The following is an 11,016-nucleotide window of genomic DNA, read 5'->3' as shown; positions in this document are numbered from 1 at the left end:
AGAAGTTGTAGTTTCATCACTGGAGATTTTCAAGAAGAGACTGGACAGCCACCTGTCTGAAATGTATAGGGTCTCCTGCTTACACAGGGGGTTGGGCTAGAAGATCTCTAAGGTCCCTCCCAACCCTATTATTCTATGATCTAACTGTCCAGAGGTTTGGTTTTTTTTTTGTAGGCAGAAAAGCAATACTATGCCCAAAGCCATTGTCCCCTTGCATCCCTGGTCTTTGCAAATGTTGCAGTTGCTTTCATGCTAGAAAACAGTTCTTTGGGGGGGGGGCTGTGCCCATTCGTAGTGGACAGACAGCAGGCTGGGTTTCACCGTGAAATTAAATCAGAGTGAGTGACAGTTGTGAGTTTCTAGTGCTACAGTATGATGATTAAAATACGATGGCATGAGCCGAGGATTGGGAAATTTTGCAAAACCAGAAATGATATAAATAACTCTCTTTTCCAGCCTCTCCTGCCATACTGTATCTCCAGTTTTTGGAGGGATAAATGTGTTAAGGGATATATGTTAAGCCTCAGTTCATACGTCTTTCAAGCTAGGTTTGGCTCCCTGGGACCTCCTACATTGTTTTCTTCGCAACAATAGGAAAATGTTTTGCCATAGTCGTCTTCTGGGATGAATTTCGAGTATCCACTGTAATTTAGAGACCTGATGGTCCCCATCTGAGTATTAACCCAATCTCCATCTATTTAGTTTTTTTTTTTTTTTTTTGATATCTGCCAAGGTTAGCTAGCCACTCTAGACAAACCTAAAGTCCACAGGCAAAGAGATAAGTAGATAAACCTAAACACTCCCTATGCTACGGATGATTTCATGATTGCATCCAGCTCTCTGACCTTGAATTCTCCAGAGGTCTTCCATCTACATTCACTGAACATACCTAATTATTATTGCAATTATTATTATAATTTGTGTGCTGCCCAGCGCCCGACAACTCTGGATGGCTACAGATTAAATACATTCAATCAAGAAAGAATAAAACAATAGGCAAACATAAAGATCAAGATGGAAGGATGATCAAAAAAACCCCAAACCCCAACCCCAAGCAGGAACAAACAAAATAAATCCACATACTCCAAAAGGGGCTAAAATCAAATTTTGATTTTTTTTCCAGTTTTGAGCCAAAAGTCCAGAAGTGGTTTCCAGATAGGAAACCAGATAGATTCTTCTCTTTAATTAAAACAGTTTCACCATCTCTGCCATCTCTTTTGCCATCCAATCTTAAAGCCATTTCCGGCTGACATTAATTTCCAACATAAGGCTCCTTCTATTTTCTCCTCATTTTTCTTACTTCTCTAGAGAAGGGAAATCAAGTCTGGTGTTCTGCAGCCTCTTGGATTTCAATTCCCATCATCCCCAGTTCAGCCTGACCAGTGGCAAGATATTATGAGGGCTGCAGTTCAAAATATCTGCAGGGCCTCTTTGAAAATGCCTTCATCTCTCTTTCAATTGAGATGTTTGCTACCTTTCTCTCTGTCTGGGTGATGACTTGTTCTTGTCATTTATTTTGTATTGCTCTGACATTTTTTTCGCCTCCACTGTCTGAAATTGGTCTCTGGTTCAACCTGTAACTGCTCCGTTGTGGTCAGGGCTATTTGTCTGTCAATTCAAACCTCACTTTCTGAGGTTTTTCTACTGTTGGTCCAAAACCCGCATTTTGATTCTTTCTTAGCTGCACTTTCTCCTTCTTGGAACGGAGGAGAAGGAGAAGAACTGTGAGGCTCTCTGTTTGCTGACAGACGTCTCATTATCCAAACTAGGTAACATCAACAGTGCTGGATGTGCTAGGACTGATGTTGTTACCTACTGTGGATAATGAAACGTCTGCCAGAAAACCACCAAGCTCAGAGAGCACTGAGGTCTCTATATTTCTTCTTCTCCTCCCTGTCCTCTTCTCCTTCTCCTCCATTCTGCAAACCCCACTCCCTTGTAGCACTGATGATGTTACCTAGTTGGGTAATGAAACGTTTGCAAGAAAACAATCAAGCTCAGAGAGCACCAAGGACCCTACAATCGTCCTCCCCCTTCTCCTTCTCCTCCTCCACAAACCCCATGCCCTTCTAACTCTGATGATGTTACCTAGTTTGGGTAATGAAACGTCTGCAAGAAAACAACCCAGCTCAGAGAGCACCAAGGATCCTGCAGTTGTCGTCATCCTCCTCCTCCTCCTCCTTCTCCTCCTCCTCCTCCACAAACCCCACACCCTTCTAACACTGATGTTGTTACCTGCTTTGGGTAATTGAAACATGAAACCACCAAGCTCAGAGAGCACCAAGGTCTCTATATTTCTTCTCCTCCTCCCCGTCCTCTTCTCCTTCCCCTCCATTCTGCAAACCCCTCTCCCTACTAGCACTGATGATGTTACCTAGTTGGGTAATGAAAGGTCTGCAAGAAAACCACCAAGCTCAGGGAGCACCAAGGACCCCTCATTTCAACCCTGAGCTACAAATATTCTCCTTTACGCGTACGTTTCCTTTCTTCAGATGAGTCTCTCCACTTGCTTTTCTCACAATTGGTCTCTTTCACCTCCGCAGTATGAGACTCACTGCAGGCCTGTTCTTTTCCCCTCCGTTCGCTTCATTTATTCCCCTAGACCTGTTTGCTTATTGATTTTTTTAAAAATGTTCTTGGAACCCACTTAGCTGCAGTTCTTCACGTGGTTTTCAGAAAAAGCAGTCAGTCAAAAAAAAAAAAAAAAAAACAACCCACAGGATTCAAATGAGACTCAGGAAGGCAGCATTACAATGCCAATGTGAAATTGCCTACCTGTCCTAAAATAACCCCAAGGTTTAGCAGAAATTAGGACGAATCCACTGGATCTTCTAGGGAGAGGTGTAAAATCCAGCAGATCAAATTCAGTTCATAACATCAGATCTCAGTGATCTAGAGCAGGATCTCAGAATTGCAAGACCAATAAGACCTGGGGATCTTTTGGAAGCCAAAGCCAACATTTTGAATGGCCTTGGGTGAGACCATCCGAACCAGTGGTGGGATTCAGCCACTTTGCACCAGTTTGGCAGAACCGGTAGCTAATTTTTTGTTGACCAGGCCCAGAATAGACTTCCGGAAGCAGCATCCATTGGTTGTTCACCTATTTGAATCCTACCACTGATCAGAACCCCTTCAGAAACTGCTAGCAATTTTGAAATCCAGCAAAAGGAGACTTAGTGGCATATATAGTTTACATTCCATTAAGTCAAAATGGTTCATTCTCCTGCCTTCATCTTGGATCCTGGCCTGACCCGTTTGGAGAAAGGGCCTAGGACCCCAACGTCTAATGTCACATTTTCGGTGAGGGAGATGGGCGGTTTCTAAATAGGTGAAAATAAAATTAGTCAATAAAATAAATACCAAATAGGTGTGTTAAGCCTTGCTTCGTATCCTGTTTGCAATGTAGTTACGGGGGAGGGGGGGGGAATGTAAAAAAAAATTAAATAAAAAAGATGGTACTGAAAACAACTTGATTGGCAATTGAGGGTTGGTGATAGTATCGGGAGATGTTCTGAAAATTGCAAGCTGGGCCTAAGATCATAAAGCTCTTCTGGACTGTGTGTAGCTTATCGGAACGGCTGTTGCGGTCAGGATTTCTCTGTAATTTTTGTCCTTCTGCTATTCGTACATCGATCTTGCTATTTTTTCAAGGAATTCAGCCCCCTTCCCTCAGTCCTCCTGGGTTCAAACTAATGAAAGTATAGAGCCATCATTCCGTTTTTCTTCCAACTTTCTATTTTGATGCACTCTCCATAGATCATTCAATTATTTAGGAAGACGAGGGAATAAAGGCAGGGCCAGTGTGAATTGAATTTCTCCTGCTTTGAACAACAGCACCAGACCTTTTCTTCTTCTTCAGTCTGAGTGGCAGTCGTGGCGGTGGTGGAGACTTTTCCATATTCTGCCTAATCACCTGCCTCTCTTATCTTGAAAGTTATAGCAGAGGTGATATTGCTGGTCAATAACAATTAGATTTTTAGGATTGCAAGTGGATTCAGTTAGTGTTTTTCTATAGAATAGAATAGAATAGAATAGAATAGAATAGAATAGAATAGAATAGAATAGAATAGAATAGAATAGAATAGAATAGAATAGAATAGAATAGAGTAGAGTAGAGTAGAATAGAATAAAGTTAGAGTAGAGTAGAATAAAGTTAGAGTAGAGTAGAGTAGAATAGAATAGAATAGAATAGAATAGAGTAGAGTAGAGTAGAATAGAATAAAGTTAGAGTAGAGTAGAATAAAGTTAGAGTAGAGTAGAATAGAATAGAATAGAATAGAATAGAATAGAATAGAATAGAATAGAATAGAATAGAATAGGAATAGAGCTGGAAGGAACCTTGGAGGTCTTCTAATCCATCCCTCCGCTCAAGCAGGAGAACCCACACCATCTCAGACAAGTGACTGTCCAGTCTCTTCTTAAAAACCTCCAGTGATGGAGCGCCCATGATTTCTGGTGGCAAGCTGTTGCACTGGTTAATTGTCCTCACTGTCAGGAAGCTTCTCCTTAATTCCAGGTTGCTTCTCTCCTTGATCAGTTTCCAACCATTGTTTCTTGTCCTTCCCTCTGCTGTTTTGGTGAATAATGTGACCCCCTCTTCTTTGTGGCAGCCCCTCAAATACTTTGAGCCTCTCAAATACTATACTTTGTCCTGCATCTTATTTTGTACACAGTCACAAATGAAGACCCTCTAAAATAGTCTAGAGTTGGTCTTCAGGTTAACTGGCATTTATGGGGGACTAGACAAATTAATTGAAAATTGGGTAATTAATGGTAATTATGTTTGATAGTTGTTTTGCGTGTGGACTAGGAAATAAGCCATAACTACCTGGTCCTGGGGACTGGATGATTATCTAAGATAATCATGAAAAGAAGGACGAGGGGGGACATGATAGCAGTGTTCCAATATCTCAAGGGCTGCCCCAAAGAAGAGGGCATCAAGCTATTCTCCAAAGCACCTGAAGGCAGGACAAGAAGCAACGGATGGAAACTGATCAAGGAGAGAAGCAACCTAGAACTAAGGAGAAACTTCCTGACAGTTAGAACAATTAACCAGTGGAACAACCTGGTGAATGCTCCAACACTGGAAGTTTTTAAGAAGAGACTGGATAGCCATTTGTCTGAAATGGTATAGGGTTTCCTGCCTGAGCAGGGGGTTGGACTAGATGACCATGCTGGCTGTTGTGAGACACAGAATCATAGAATAAAAGAATTTTTGGTGTTCCTCAGATGTTCCTAATCATATTTTGCTTTCATACAAAAGTTTGGAGTTCCAAACTAACTTTGAATTCCAAAGGTCCCAGATTCAATGTCTAAATTTTAATATTTTTTTAAAATATTTGTAATTCTTTTTATATCCGTATGCCTGATTACATTGTAAGTCGCTCAGAGTCACCTCAAAACATGAGATGAGTAGCAGAAAGATGTAATAAATAATAACAATAGTAATGCAGTGAGGCAACACCTTGACGTGGTTGTGGGACTTGTGTGCACTAAAGAAGATGACACCCATGTCAGAGGTTCAATCCTATTGGATGGGTCTCACCAGAGGAGCCAGACAAAAAGTGCCTCTCCCAAAGGGGAGATGTTAATTAGAGAAACCCAAACTGGCTCAGTTGTCACTTTGGTCAACCAAACTAGTTGTTGGAGTTTCTGGACCTCTGGTGACAAATGGGCTACAAGACTCGGGACTGTTATCTAAGCAACCAAGGCCAGCAGCTGCAGAACTGCTGGAAGAAAAGATGCTTGCCCATCACAAATATACAGAGATTGAAAACATCCTGCAACAATACCTTAACACTATGAAATAGCAACATCTGCCTAGCCCAGGTCCTTGGGAAGGACTAGAGAGGTTGATAAAAATGCCAGATCCAGTTTAAACATCTGGCTTAGACTGTGTGACCAACCACAATCAAATCTGTGGGAGAAAAGCGTTTAGCATAGGACTGTTTATATCAGGGGTCTTCAAACTTGGCCCTTTTATGACGTGTGGCTGAGGAATTCTGGGAGTTGAAGTCCACACGTCATAAAAGGGCCAAGTTTGAAGACCCCTGGTTTATATGGATCGGTGATGTGAGTCACGCTTGGTTGGGATTGTCCTTCATTCTAAAGTTAAACCATGGCTTGTTGAATGAGTCCTAGCAACTTGGATCATTCTAAAGAACTAACATGCCCTTGGAATAGACCTGCTTGCCGGGATGCATTAATCCAGCCAGTATAAGCGAGCTTCAAGTACATGTGGGGAAAATACTAACTTCATTGAAACAAAAAAAATCTATTTCACCCTCAAGACTTGTGCATTCAATTCCTGCATTTTTAAAAAGAGTGGGGAAAACGGGAGACCACAGACAGAGAGAAAATCAGAATCTACAGTAGCGTTCTATCACTGTGGAGTGCATAATGCAGTATAATAGCCTGATGTTTCAGGGGAATAATGCAGCGTTTAATGTTAGGAGAAATGTTAAGGAGCAAGAGGTTAACATTGGAAGTAATGGCCCAGCAAAGTTACAGGCTTTCCTTCCTGGATGTGTTCAAGCTAAGGCTAGACCAGTATTGTTCAACCTTGGCAACTTTAAGATGTGTGGGCTTCTACTCCCAGAATTCCCCAGCCAGCATTGCAGGATGGGGAATTCTGGGAATTGAGATGATGATGATGATGATGATGATGATGATGATGATGATGATAATAATAATAATAATAATAATAATAATAATAATAATAATAATAGACGTGGTAGTGCCTGGAGACAGCAGAGTAGAAGAGAAAGAACCGGAGAAGATAACAAAATACAAAGACCTGCAAATAGAAATAGAAAGACTGTGGCAAAAGCAAGCAAGGGTAGTACCAATAGTCATAGGCTCCTTGGGTGCAATCCCAAAACAACTGGAGCACCACTTGAACACAATTGGCATTGACAAATTCGCTATTAGTCAATTGCAAAAGGCGGCCTTATTAGGAACTGCTTCCATCCTGCGACGATATCTGTAATACTATCAAACATCCACATCTGCCTATCCCAGGTCCTGGGTAAGGACTCGATAGGTAGACAAAATGCCAAATCCAGTCTGAACATCTGGCTGACTGTGCGATGATCAATAATAATAATAATAATAATAATAATAATAATAATAATAATAAAGTTGGAAGGAACCTTGGAGGTCATCTAGTCCAATCCCTTGCTCAGGCAGGAAACCTTATACCATTTCAGACAAATGGCTATCCAGTCTTGTCTTATAAACTTCCAGTGTTGGAGCATTCACAACTTCTGGAGGCAGGTTGTTCCACTGATTAATTAAAGAAGTCCACCCTTCTTTGAGGGGCCCAGGTTGAGAACCACGATTGTAGAACAAGGATTGTACCTGCTGAGGAAGAAATTTCAAATATCTTGATTGGGATGGAATAAAAGTGGGCATGAAAGCCAAGAAGGAGAAGGAATTGTGCGGGGATTCTGTTACTGCTGAGTATGAAATAATGCTGTTGCAAAAAGTTGCCAACACTGGGTTAGACAGTCATCTGCTGTCAAGGATGCTTTTAATTTGGATTCCTGCACTGGGCATGGACTCCAGTGTCCCAGTGGAACCCCCCCAACCAGATTCTATTATCTCTTCCCTACTGGGTTAGAAGGAGCGTTGTCTTTGATGCCCACATAACAGTTTTGCATTGTCCCCTAAGATATTAGTAGCTGTTGAGTAATTAAGCTCAAATGCCTTCCTCAACTGATGTTTTCCCCTTAGCAGCTGGAGGAAAGATAGGATAGAGTTGCAAAGCAGAGAGAGAGAGAGAGAGAGAGAGAGAGAGAGAGAGAGAGAGAGAGAGAGGGAGGGAGGGAGAAAGAGAGGGAGGGAGGGAGGGAGGGGGGAGAGAGGGAGGGAGGGAGAGGGAGGGAGGGAGGGAGGGAGAGAGAGAGAGAGAGAGAGAGAGAGACTCTTGCCAAGCCACAGAGGGAAGAGGGGAAAAAATGAAAAGGGAAGGTCAATCTGTAATCATTTCAAATAATAATTAAAAATAACCTATACATTCCAAAAAGCTGAAGCAATTGAATTGCTTCTTAGAGCAGTCTCAGAATAGCAATGGGAGAGATAAGCAGAACGGAAGAAAGGGAGGTGGGATTGCCAAAGGCAGTGGGGTAGAATGGAGCAGGGGAAATCAGTGGATTTTTTTTTTGTTAAATGGAAGAGAGGTTTTTTTTTTTTGTCTTGGCTGGTTGGATGCCCTTGAGTTGTATTAGCTCGAGAGCATCAAGAAGTCTCAACCAGAAACACGCAGTCTTACCCAACGTGACTGGTGTGAGGGTGAGAGTAACAGAATAACAGAGTTGGGAGGGACCTTGGAGGTCTTCTAGTCCAACCCCTTTTACAGGACACGGACAGGACACCCTTTACCATTTCAGACAAATGGTTGTCCAGTCTCTTCTTGAAAACCTCCAATGATGGAGCAGCCACAACTTCTGCAGGCAAGCCATTCCACCGATTGATTGTTCTAACTGTCAAGACATTTCTCCGTAGTTCTAGGTTGCTTCTTTCCTTGATTATCCCAAAGGTGCTTTTTTTTTTTTCAGGAGGCAAGCGGATTTTCTTGTGTTTCTTTTGAAGATGTTTTGCTTCTCATCCAAGAAACTTCTTCAGCTCTGACTAGATGGTGAAGAAGCTTCTTGGATGAGAAGTGAAAGGTCTTCAAAAGAAACACAAGAAAGTCCAGTTGCCTTCTGAAAAAAAAAATACCTTTGGGACAACCATGACCTGGATGATGAGAACTTCCATAGACTCTTCTTCATTAGTTTCCATCCATTGCTTCTTGTCTTGCCCTCAGGCACCTTGGAGAATAGCTTGACTCCCTCTTCTTTGGGGCAGTCCCTGAGATATTGGAAGGCTGCTATCATGTCCCCCCTTGTCCTTCTCTTCATTAAACTAGACATACCCAATTCCAGCAACTGTTCTTCATACAGTATGTTTTAGCCTCCAGTCCCCTAATCATCTTTGTTGCGCTTCTCTGCATTCTTAGGGGGTCTCTATCTAGATATTAGCCATACCCTGCATGCAGGGACACACACACACACACACACAAACACACACACACACACACACACACACACACACAGCATGATTTCCCACACTGACAGGGAAAGCTTGAAGGCAAATAAACTGGTTCACCCTGAAGAACTTAAAGGATTCTTTAAGGTGAATAAGCCTCAAAGTTCTTTGAAAAACTGCTTCTTTTCGGAACCATGACACTGTGCCTTTCATTCAGCTTCAGTGCAAGTCTCGTTGCATTCTTCTGTCCAGCATCCTCTCTGTCTGTTTCCCTACCTGTCATTTTATGAATCTTTTAACTTATTTTATTACTCTTTATTCAATTTTAAGGCTGCCCACTCCCTGAGTGATTTTTGGGTGGCTTACCAGAGGGTTAAAAGATCAAAACAGAACAACACTTAAATCACAGCGGCCAAACAACTGCAGTAAAACAATCACACTGTGGAAAAACTTGGTGTTCAACATTTTAGTAGATTCTCACATTGTCCTGGCTTGGTGCCTACAGGAAGAGCTAGATCTTTAAGGCCTTTGGGAAGGTTGTGACCATTGTACTGAATCTTGTTCTGAAAGCTGACTGAGATGAGTGAAGGTCATCAGTTTCCTTCAGGAACCTCTGGAGCTGCATACTGACCACTTGGACTTCATGTCAACTGGTAGAGTCAAAGCCTAGTGTTCAACATGGTACCTTCTCTTAAAAAGGACATTGAAATCAGTTGCTAAATGATAAGTGATTCAATTCTGTGTTATGGGCCACGTAGTTATACTTACAGGAGGACGGGAATCCAGTGAATAAGATGAGGAGGTGACGTAGGTGGATGCTTCATGTTTTTCTAGATTTCTGGAGGGGGGTCTAATTTTTCCTTTGCATTTGTTGAAATTTACCCCCATTTTATGACAGCCATGACAACCATTTCTGGGTTCTTCTGGCTTAAAGGAGATAAGGGCCCTTGCCAGCAGATTTTGATGGAGGTGATTAGGTGACTTCCAGCAGTGTGGTAAGGAGATTGTGATCAAAGACAGAGCTCAAGACAGCCATCCATGAACTGGGTGGCCTGAAAGTGCCTTCAGTGTATCTAGATCCATGATAGTGTGGGTGTATGAAAAGAGGATTCCATAACAGTATCTTAGAGAAAATTCTTCCTTCTTCCTGGTCCATCCATCTCAATGACCTTCAACTAATGAAGGTGTGCAACTCAAAAGAGAATAGAATAGAATAGAATAGAATAGAATAGAATAGAATAGAATAGAATAGAATAGAATAGAATAGAATAGAATAGAATAGAATAGAATAGAGCTGGAAGGGACATTGGAGGTCTTCTAGTCCAGCCTCTTGCTCAACCAGGAGAAGCTATACCATCTCATAGTCAAGCTATTTTCCAAAGCGCCTAAAGGCAGGACAAGAAGCAACAGGTGGAAACTAACCAAAGAGAGAAGCAACCTAGATCTAAGGAAAAACTTTCTGAGAGTTAGAACAATTAACCAGTGGAACAACCTGCCTCCAGAAGCGGTGAATGCTCCAACACTGGAAGTTTTTAAGAAGAAACTGGAGAGCCATTTGTCCGAAATGGTATAGGGTTTCCTGCCTGAGCAAGGGGCTGGACTAGAGGACCTCCAAGGTCCCTTCCAACTTTATCATTATTATTATCTCAAACAGGTGAATGTCCAGTCTCTTCTTAAAAATCTCCAGTGCTGGAGCACCCATGATTTCTGGGGGTAAGCTGTTCCACTGGTTGATTGTCCTCACTGTCAGGAAGTTTCTGCTTAATTCCAGGTTGCTTCTCTCTTTAACCAGTTTCCAACCATTGTTTCTTGTCCTGCCCTCTGGTGCTTTGGAGACTAATTTGACCCCCTCTTCTTTGTGGCAGTCTCTCAAATACTGGAATACTGCTATCATATTGTCCTATTTCTTCTTTTCTTTAGATTAGCCAAACCCAAGTTCCGCAGCCGTTCTTCATATGTTTTGGTCTCCAGGCCTTGGATCATCTT

The sequence above is a fragment of the Crotalus tigris genome, unplaced genomic scaffold (genome assembly GCF_016545835.1).
Source record: "Crotalus tigris isolate CLP2741 ecotype Arizona unplaced genomic scaffold, ASM1654583v1 scf7180000020640.449710, whole genome shotgun sequence".
Taxonomy (NCBI): domain Eukaryota; kingdom Metazoa; phylum Chordata; class Lepidosauria; order Squamata; family Viperidae; genus Crotalus; species Crotalus tigris.
This window is presented reverse-complemented; position numbering follows the sequence as displayed.